Source organism: Rutidosis leptorrhynchoides, chromosome 7 (genome assembly GCF_046630445.1).
Source record: "Rutidosis leptorrhynchoides isolate AG116_Rl617_1_P2 chromosome 7, CSIRO_AGI_Rlap_v1, whole genome shotgun sequence".
Classification (NCBI taxonomy): Eukaryota; Viridiplantae; Streptophyta; class Magnoliopsida; order Asterales; family Asteraceae; genus Rutidosis; species Rutidosis leptorrhynchoides.
The window spans coordinates 141,609,694-141,620,374 of record NC_092339.1 but is presented as its reverse complement, the minus strand read 5'-3'; the positions used below and the strand labels follow the sequence as shown (position 1 = coordinate 141,620,374).

The window sequence follows — 10,681 nt, the reverse complement described above, 5'->3', positions numbered from 1 at the left end:
AAAATTCGCTATTTTGAAAAGGGATTGTAAAGTTATTTTGGGTAATAATAATGCTAAAGGATCTGACACGGATACGTGTTGAACCTTTGCTTAGGTTCAAGTGTCCTCCGAATGCATATCCATATGCATATATTCTTCGTATGTATCGTGTGATATGTTCATTCTCTCAATTGTTCCTTAGTTGAGATGTTTTCAAGAATTTTGAAGGGTTTAGACGCAGGTTGTCATCGTCAATATCCGTATAATGAATTCGTCGTGAATCTTGAATGATACGAATATCTTTATGAGTTCTGTGAATGAAAGTGATGTTCTAGTATAGTTTGAATTTAAAGTATGATTTTGAAGGATGTAAGAATTTAAGATTGATGGCACTTCTTAAATCTTAACTTAGATTTTGATCTGTCAAAATCAGAATATGTAATTGAATTGGTATGGAAAATGGTTGTTTTGAATTTTGTGAAATGATGTATATTGCTATGAAAGGAGAGAGTATAATTAACGATTGTCGAAACATCATTGAAAATGTACAGTGTAATATATTAATGTGAACTTAAGTATTTCTCGGGTATTACCTACCCGTTAAAATAAAATTTCACAAGTAATATTTTGTACAAAAGAATGTTTATTACAGTTTTTATGAAAATATATGTATGTATATTTTCTTCAAATGTAATATGGATTTAATGAGTTAATATTATATTAATCTCATTTGGTTTAAGGTTGGAACTAGAAATGAATAATCCCTAAAACTTTAGAGATTACATAATCGCCGCGGAATATTTCTTTAACGTAAATGAAATAATGAATTAATACTTCATCACTCATTATTGTTGGTATCCCTCGGTGCCTGCGGTGCGTATGATGTTGATGCTCGTAATGCGGCTTGCGATGTTGAGGCTTGTGATGTTGTTGGTACTGCTGCTGCTGGTGCTGGTAGTGGTTTGATGTGAGTATAGATGATGAGAATTTGTTTTGTTTTGTATTGTGAAAGAAGATGTTTAAAGTTTCTTGAATAAAAAGAGAGGTCAAGAGCTTTATAAAGGGAATGAAATGATGTAGGATGCACTTGCTAATGAAGTTTTGCTTTTCATGACAGTAAATTTTTTTTTTTTTACTAAATAATTCACCATGCAAGATACAGAGTAAAGGTCGGATAGCCTCAATAATATTAGTAATATTATACTCGTTGCGCCATATCCTGGAAAGGAGAGAGAAAATAGTGTTACAAACGGATTCGCCGGTAAGTGCCTCATGTTCTTCACCAAGAGGGCAATGTGGTGGATGGAAGGGATCACCTTCTTCTTGTCTCCAATGATTAAGTAGACTACGAGCCCATCCCCAATTCATCCAAAATAGATGATTGCTAATTGGTTGATCCATTCCGGTCACACTGCTTTCGGAGCTCGAGTGAAACTCCATATCGGAATTCGAGGGACTTGAACTAGTGGATAGTTCCATTTCGTACGATTGAATAAAGGATTTTTCGATATGAAATGATTTTCGGCTATCGGATGGTATTCTAATTACATAGAATATCTATATATATATAGTTCAAAAGATTTCATAGATTATGGAGGAATTTACGGAATATGTTACGCAAAGTTTACAGTAACAGATACGCTAAGTTATGAATTAGCATATACGCTAAAATATGAACTTTGTCTATACACTATTTATGCAATCAATGCAGTAAGATGTGTCTAGACTAAGAATGATAAGCATGTAATTTTCTAAGGGTGATAAGCAGATAATTTCCGACTAGAAATGATAAGCAAAACTTTTGACATGCAGTTAAGGTCGAAGTCCAGACTCACTAATGCATCTTAATAATTATCCGTTAGACACACTAATGCAAGACATGGTTCGCTAAGACCACCGCTCTGATACCAACTGAAACGACCCGTCCATATTACTATAAACGCAGTACATTCTCATTGGTCCCATAACGAGGTATTTGACCTCTATATGATACGTTTTAGAAAATATTGCATTCGTTTCATAAAAAGCACATCATTATTATACATAATGCATGTTTTAAATAATTGGGCGATTATTTAAGAAATAATCCCTAAAATATATCGGTTTCCAAATACTACACACGTGACGTAACAGTCGAATATAATACATGACAAAGATTTTATTGAATGCAACACTTTATTTAAATAAAAGTATGAGACTCCATGCACAGCTTGCTCAGATAATGCAACAGCGGAAGACTTTCTTAAGGACCTGATAATAAAAATGCGTAAACAGTCAACACAAAGGTTGGTGAGATATATAGGTTTATCATCGATATAAATATAGACCACAAGATTTCATATTATAAATATATGTACACTCACAAGTGTATAAAAGTATTCTATAAGTTGTTGAGTGTTTTGGTAACCATACTTAACCATTAATGTAGCATATTCCGTTTATTATGAAATCTCCTTACACTGTACCAAGTGTAGTAAAAAGGAAGTACTATGCAACCGTTTACGATACTAGAGCGAATAGCCCGGTTGGGGTTGTCAAATCCGATAGATCTATCAATAGGATTCGCGCTTACATGTTCTTACAACATGTAAATATTAGTTACCAAGCTATTAGGGAAGATATGCAAGGTGGTACAACTCAACGTAGAATATATTTTAAGTACTTGTGTCCATGGCGTAAAACATAAAATGCATGTATTCTCATCTCAAAATATTTTTAGAGTTTAAAAATGGGACTATATACTCACAGTAGTAAAAGTATATTAATAATAAGTTTTAAACTTATTAAAAATATGACCGTCGTCCTTGGATTCACGAACCTATAACAATAATAATGATTCAGATAATAATACGACATATGAATAAAATAAAGCAAGTTTATAGAATACTTATATAATAATTTTTAACATTTTATGTTAGTAGTCCATTGTTAGTAGTTCTTTGTTAGTAGTCCAAAATAGTCTGAAAAGTCCAACAGTCCAATAATCGGTATATATATATATATATATATATATATATATATATATATATATATATATATATATATATATATATATATATATATATATATATATATATAATCTTAGAATTACCCCACGACGTATTGTATATACGTATTATCTTTGCATCAAACCAGAGACGTATTGTATACGTATTGCCATAGAATTAACTATGACGTATTGTGTACGTATTGTCTTAGGATTTATCAAAACGTATTGTATACTTATTGTGTTAGGACGTACCAAGAATATTATTATACATATATACAATCACAGAATTAACCAAGATTATAATATTTTGTTATACTACTGATAACATGTCCAAATATATATAGGATGTAGGAAAAGTTAACAAAGATATGGTTAATATAGTTTTTATAATATAAATTTCGTCCATACAACGTTAATTTTAGCAGTTTTTGTTTTGCTCGCCAAATATTCATTACAACTCCGTTTAAAGTGAATCAAATTGCTATGGATTCATTAAGAAGTAAATTTTACAAAACCAATTCAAAAAGTTCATCCCAAGTAGTAATTTTTAGAGATTTACCCTCTTTTTGTGTCGGTGGACAGATTTGGAAAAATTCCGGCATCCACCCAATATATGATTTTTGATAAAATACTTCCACTTTGTCTAAAATCATGAAAAAAATACTGGAAGTCTTATTTATATATGTTAACATATTTTCAAAGTCTTAGCCTCGAACTCAAAGTCTAAGATAGGTTTTTAATTCCCAACCCAAAACAGCCTCTTTTTATCGAATGGAGATTAAAGGATATATGTTAAGTTTCAAGGTGTTCTTCATATGTACAAGTTATAAGTTCTTATATTAACTTAATATAACATCATAATACATATAAATAAGTGTTATTAGAGTTAAGTTAGAAAGATTAGATTAGTTTTTCAAACAAGCTTGGTGTTCACCAAAACAAGTTCTAGTTTTTACAAGTTTTATAAGTATAATAAGATAGCAACTGTACAAGGAATTGAACAAGAATTTTGATAAGTATTTTACCTTGATTATGAAGAGGAAAGTTGCTAAGATTAAAGTATGATATGAGAGTATTCAAGTGTGTGTTTTTAGCTTAAGAAAATGTAGAGTAAAAATGAGTTAAAATGGTCCTTATTTATAAGCTTATAATTTTGGCTTTTAGTGAAAATATCTAAGATAAGTTAAATTGTATTAAGTCATGCATGACATATTAAATTGATTAGGTTATGGATGACATATTACACAAATAATTGCAGATTTCTATTGGTATATACCAATAGTAAATACTTCTAGAAGCTGTGTATAATACGGGTAAAAATACCGTATGAATGCGAGTAGAATTCTTTAAGGAAATTGAACAGAAATACGAGTATAGCTATCCTTTATATGTATTGGTATATTATAAAGTGAATTCAATACTTGTAAGGATGTATTTACACTCATAATACATTATATGTAAATACATTTTAACATAAGTTAATTACTTCGTTTAAATAGTAATATATATATTGTTTGAAAACTCTTTAAATTAGTAGTATGAAAATATATATATAATACTTTGTTAATATACTTAATGAGATATTTAATTATCATATTTTCAAGTTAAATATATATAAATCCATATATATACACAATAATTAAACAATTAAATCAAGTTATGACGTTCGTGAATCGTCGGAATAAAAGGGTGACCAAAAGCTTGTGTAAAACTCTTTTCGGAGGTTCAAGATTTATTAAAATTCATTGCTTATCAAGTCGGAATTATATAAAGATTAAGTTTAAATTTGGTCGAAAATTTCCGGGTTGTCACATAATTTCCAGTAGCAACGCGCGTTAAATCATTCTTCCTTAGACCATTTCTAACCATGACTGACGTCACAGGCAGTTTTGACACTTTTTGGCCAAAAAGTGCAATCTGACTGTGATTTGGCAACGCCAGTTTCTAACATTTTATAACGGTGTGTGTTGGGTTTTTTGTGTTAAATATTAAGTAAGGTGGTGTGGTAAAATCTGATTGGAAATGGGGTGAAAAAAATAAATTAATTATAAAAATATATATTAATTAAAATTGGAAAATCATTGATTGCTTAAAAAGCAAACTGACGATTTTTTTTTTTTTTTTTTTTTTGCGTTGAAGGCCCAACTGACGCCTATAACTGACGCCCGGTTTGGGTCCGTCAGTTTTCGCCAGTTAATTCCATGTTATCTGACGGATGGAACTGACGTCCGGTTATGAATGGTCTTATCTTATCTTACTTATATATATATATTTTTTTTTACGGCGAAAAAGAAATTATATTAAGCAAACCTTCATCGGATCGATGAAGAAAAACGAACATAATACAATGTAAGAGGCATGTGAGCCCAAACGAAAAGACAAAAATTGAAAGAAAATCGGGAAAAATACACCTAAATGAAACACTAAACCCGACATTGAAAGGCTTAAAAGCCCTCTAGTTGTTAGGCCTACTTTATAACTCCACACTTTGTAGAATGGCAATAACTGGGCTTAAAGCCAAACAAATCCAAAGAAGAGGCCTACCAAGCTTAACAGGCTCAGGATCCCAAGCAACTAAAAAAACCGAATCGGCTTGGCACAAAGCATCTTCCCCAAAGTGAGATTAGGGCACAAACCCTAAGAACAAAACAGACGCTTGAGAGAAGAACGTCACGAGTTGAAAACACAAAACACCCCAAACCATTCGAAGGCAAATCATCAGTGAGAGAGAAAGAACAGCAATTCGAAGGCAACAGATATGAAGGAAGCGAAGATAAAGAGGCTGAAGCAAATGGCCAGAAACCGAAAAAAAGCAAAGGAAATTGAAACAATTAAATTGAAAGAAAACAAGTAAAAAGATCGATTGTTAAAGAATCATAATAAAGGAAAAGGCGGAAGACAGATGGAAGAGAGAAAGGTAGGAAATCAGCCTCTTGAATTATGATTCTTGACCGGAGTATCATCGCTGGCCATATTATCCATCAACACCCCAAAATTGTACAATTCTTCTTTGTATGATAATTTTTTAGAAGCAAATTGATGACCGTTTGAGTGATGATTTTTGATATTTGCAGAATTTCCTACAACGTGATGGATCTCGCTGGAAGTGTCGAATAAGTCGGATAAATTTGGTACCTCGTCCACCCAATTGTTGTTATTATCATTGGATGATTTCTTAAAACCGCCTTTTTTTGTTTTGAACAAAAGATTGTACAGGTTGTTCAACAGGTAAACATCTTGATTTGATTTCTTGACACGATTTCTTGCAAGAATTTCCATAGCATTGATCAGTGTGGTGAGGATTTGCTGCAGCTGGTGAAGGGATGAGAACAGGCTGCTTGGAAGATTGTAGCTTAGAAGATGACGGTTTTTGAGAGCATTCTTGTCCAGATGGGTTATTATCGGAAACTTTTGAAGCGAAAGAATGCACATTGTTAAAAGTGGCATGGTATGTTGCAGGAGGGAGATTGGTATTATTGCTTTTGGAAGAGGAAGGGTTATGCGGATAAATATGACCACGGGCGTTGGTGTTAACCAGGGTAGGATAATCATGAACGTTTAAGGTAAAAGGAACACTATGAAGATTGGAGAAAGCAGCAGAAACCTTTTCTTTTTTGTCAAAAGACTTTTGCACCTCACACATCCCTTTTACAGAAAATAGAGAAGTCCTAATATCATCAACCGATCGTTTGAACTGTACTCCTTTCTCCTTTTGAATTTTAATAGCATTAGAAACTTTTTCCATTGAAACATGTATCTCCTTAGGACTAATTACCTCTTTGGTGCAGTTTACTTTTTGAGGTGTTTTGAAGTTGAAGTTTTCATCTGAAATGAGCACTTCACCCTCTTCCAAATGATTTTCATCCACCTGCAAATTAGGATCCGATACCGGATCTGAATAAAAGTTTTGAGCTTTACTATTAAGATCCACAGACTCTGTAAGTACTCGTTATATTCGTCAATGATTTCGTCACTAACAGTTTCAATGACCTCGTCTTCAACTAATTCTTCCACCCACAAATTGCAGGTAGCGATATTAGCAACATTAGCTTTGGTATAAGTACAAATTGGAGCAGGATCCATAGCTTCAATCAAAGCATACAGAGTATCAGCTTGTTTGAGGGAATGGGACAGCCTATCGATGTGTAAGACTCTTCCAAACGAATTAGCCGCTACGATTGCACAATCTGAGGAGCAGCAATCAAAAGGAATGCCCTTTATAGCAAGTTTAGTAATCCTTGAAAATTTATTTTTCCTTAGAATCATAGGAATAACTTCAATGAATTCCAGCTCACTCAAAGTAGGACCCATCGTCATTCTTTTGAAACTATCTTCATCGCTACAACAAACGATATAACCATAAACACCCCACGCTGCAATCGAATCGATAGCGATGAATCGGCTTTTTAGCCATTTAAACAGTTTGATGGCTCTGATGGGTTTACTATCGGCAATCAGAGCCGTTAAATTTAGTCGATTAGTCATCTCAAGATTAATAGATAAGTTTATAGTTGGAATTGTGAAACTAGAATGTACAGGTTGAGGTTTATGGGTTTCTTGAAAAAAGAAGTTTCTATTAAGATCTTTTTTAGCGTAACCGACGAAAAGAAATCTTCCATTGAGTAATTTTCCATTCATCTTTTGAACGGCTTGATCAGCTTGATGAACATTTGCAAACTTAACAAAAGCAAACACTCTATCTTGCTTCCATGATATGCCAAGTACAGTACCAAACTTTTGAAAAACATTCTTAATAATGGAAGGATTAATATATCTTGATAAGCCACCCAAAAAAAATTGTCGATTTTTTGGGATAAGAGGGATGGTTAACAGATTGAGATTTATGTTTATGTTGGAAGATTGGATTCTGTTTAGTAATATGGATTGAATTTGGATATGAGGGTTTGAAAGTTTGAAAAGTGTGAGAGAATTTGGAAGAGGACATTATAGCCGTTGAGAGAATTTGGAGAGTTTTTTCAATCAATTCTTACTTGTATATAATAAGGGGATAATGCTGATGTCATTAGGCAGCCTCTTCTTCCCTTAAATAGCACTTATCAATACCACATGCCCTTGGCTGATGTAATAATTATTTTTAATCACTCAATTATTTATATATGTATATGTATATGTATATTTATATTTAATACTTAATTAATAATTAAATAAATTAATATTTATACATATGCATTTACGTGTTATGACTTTTCAGAAGATTAAAAAAATTTACTTTCACCACCTCACTAAAGTGCATATTCTCCAAGCCTGTCATTTTCTTGGAAACCAACACAGTTGCTTCTTTTGCTTCATCTTCTCTCCCGTATTCAAATTCAAATCTTCAATCAAGGTAATCCAAACGATTTCTACTATTTCTTTATGATTTTAATTTTAATATCGATCGATATAATATTTTCTTTCTTTCTGTTTTTCTACTCCGTATTTGTTGGTTGGGATTTTGATATGTACGTTTACTCGAATTGAATTTTTTGTTCAGTATGCAAAGTATCATGAAAGTGTTAAATAAGGGAGCGTTCACATTAGTCAGTATTGCTTTCCCGTTTCTGATATGTATGTGTTGAATTTTTTGTTTGATATATATGTGTTGAAAGTATCATGAAAGTGTTGAATTTTTTGTTTGATATATATGTGTTGCTTTCTCGTTTCTAAGATCGGATGAGATTGCGTGAAAGGTGTTTGATGAAATGTGTGAGAGAAATAAAGTTATAGAATAAATTCATTTGCACCTGTATTCAAACATAAAATGTTTAATTACAGTGTTGTGTCGCTAAACAAGTGAGTTCTTATGCTGTATCATCTTAATGTACGAATATAGTTAGCATGTGCAAAGTTGCCTTAATTATTAAGGTGATTAGAGATTTACTAACATTTTTTGTATGATGATTCATATATACATATAGATAGCCTACTAATGTCACTGATTAACTATTTAGTTAGATGATATCTTGCAGATTATGATTTGCATATTTGATGTGGTTGTGTTTTGTTTCTTTGCATCAACTTTCCTTAGAAGCCACTAATTCATGAATAACGTGTTTGCTATTATTCTACTTAAAATATATGTTAGACCTCTCAAATCAGAAATGTTTTTGTAGTCATATGAAGATGTCATAGATCCACGAGCATAAGTAGAACTTGAAAAGAAACTCTATGATGTTGTGTGAATTGTAGAATGATACATCATTAACCTATATTATTTGATACCTGCAGGAATTAATCGTTATTGACAATCTCATATATGCGTTTCTTGGTATTCAAGGACGTTTAGAACTTTAAAAGTAATTCTATGACGTTTGTGTGAATTGTGGAATGATGCATCATTAACCTATGATTTGATACATGCAGAAATTGATTGTTATTGACCGATGGGTGTGACTGCTATATTTTCATGGAAACTGGTCTAGAAACCCAGTTGGATGAACTAACGATGAGGTGCTGACTTTACTTGTTGAGATGAATTATATTCCACATATAAAAAGAAGCAATGACCAATTGGTGTGACTGCTAGATTCTAAAGGTGTATTCTCAATAAAGAGGTTAGCGGCTACAATGGATGATATGGAACATACAGGTAACACATTTATATAGAGTATGAGAATTGAGAAATAAGTTAATAAGTTACTACCTATAAAAACTTTGGATTTTCTATTTGGAGGGTAATATTAAAGAGACTTCTGGTTTGCATTGAGTTGGATAAAAGTGGGATTGACTTGAGTTCGGTCTGTTGTTCCACTTGTGATGATGGACTTGAATCTATAGACCATTATCTCATTCTTTGCAAACACGTTATGGATGTTTACGAGAAGGTTTACAAATGGTAGGGTTAGAGAATGTGTGTAAATTGAAGCATAGGGTGACCGATTACCTTAATCAAAAGGTATTCAAGAATAAATAGAGATGCATAGCGGTAACCTTAAACGAGATTCAAATCAACAACTTTGAAGATTTCAACCCTCTATGGTAAGAAGAAATTTGATTGGTAACAATGGTTGGCGGATCCAAGAGTCTACTTCTAAAACTCCTCAATCATGTTTGCTATTGGGTTGATGGGTGTCATGCTACTAGCGAATGCTTTGTTGTTGTTGCAGGGTATCGTGACTGCTGCTTTAATCATTTGTTAACCCTCACAGTATTTAGTTGTTGCTTCTATAGTTCTATATGTTGTGTGTAGACTTGTGTAATTATAAGTTCTGTACTTTGATATGACTCAGTTTTACGTAGGTATATAATTTGCTTTATCTATGACTAATAAGTAGTGTATGTATTGTAAATCCATGTATTATGTTTCTATAGATATAATGAATAAAGTTTGTCTTACATTAAGTTACACAAACTATTGATTCTATCATAAATGCCTTGTGAAGTTTTTTTTTTTTTTTTTTTTTTTTTTTTTTTTTTTTTTGGCAAAATACATATTATATTATACATATATATATATATATATATATATATATATAAACGTTACAGTTGGTGCAGTATTCCCAATGGCATCTGTAAATTACAAAGCGCGTTCATCATGAACCGCAATAGAGGGAATGTAACAACCTCACATTGGGCCTAGTGGTAATTGTCCTAATTGCCCTTGCGTGTTATTATATGTTATTTTAATAATTACGTGTTTATAATTATTTAATTATATAGTTGAGACCAGCCCATGACAAGGGTCACGGAACAGGTTTGTTTATTTAAATTGAA

At 32.2% G+C, this 10,681-nt stretch overlaps 1 long non-coding RNA gene across 5 annotated transcripts; it reads left to right on the top strand.

Moving 5' to 3' along the window:
- Nucleotides 1–5,551: 5,551 nt before the first annotated feature.
- LOC139857593 (uncharacterized) lies at nt 5,552–9,884 on the top strand. 5 transcript variants are annotated; one of them, XR_011762606.1, is made up of 6 exons: nt 5,552–5,885; nt 6,043–6,099; nt 6,197–6,664; nt 6,757–6,906; nt 6,996–8,315; nt 9,332–9,884. It is a non-coding gene; the product is annotated as an uncharacterized lncRNA (long non-coding RNA). The 5 variants fall into 5 exon arrangements; XR_011762607.1 differs by having other exon boundaries at nt 6,043–6,196; nt 6,281–6,664; XR_011762608.1 differs by having other exon boundaries at nt 6,043–6,664; nt 6,996–7,113; nt 8,181–8,315.
- The last annotated feature ends 797 nt before the right edge of the window (nt 9,885–10,681 follow it).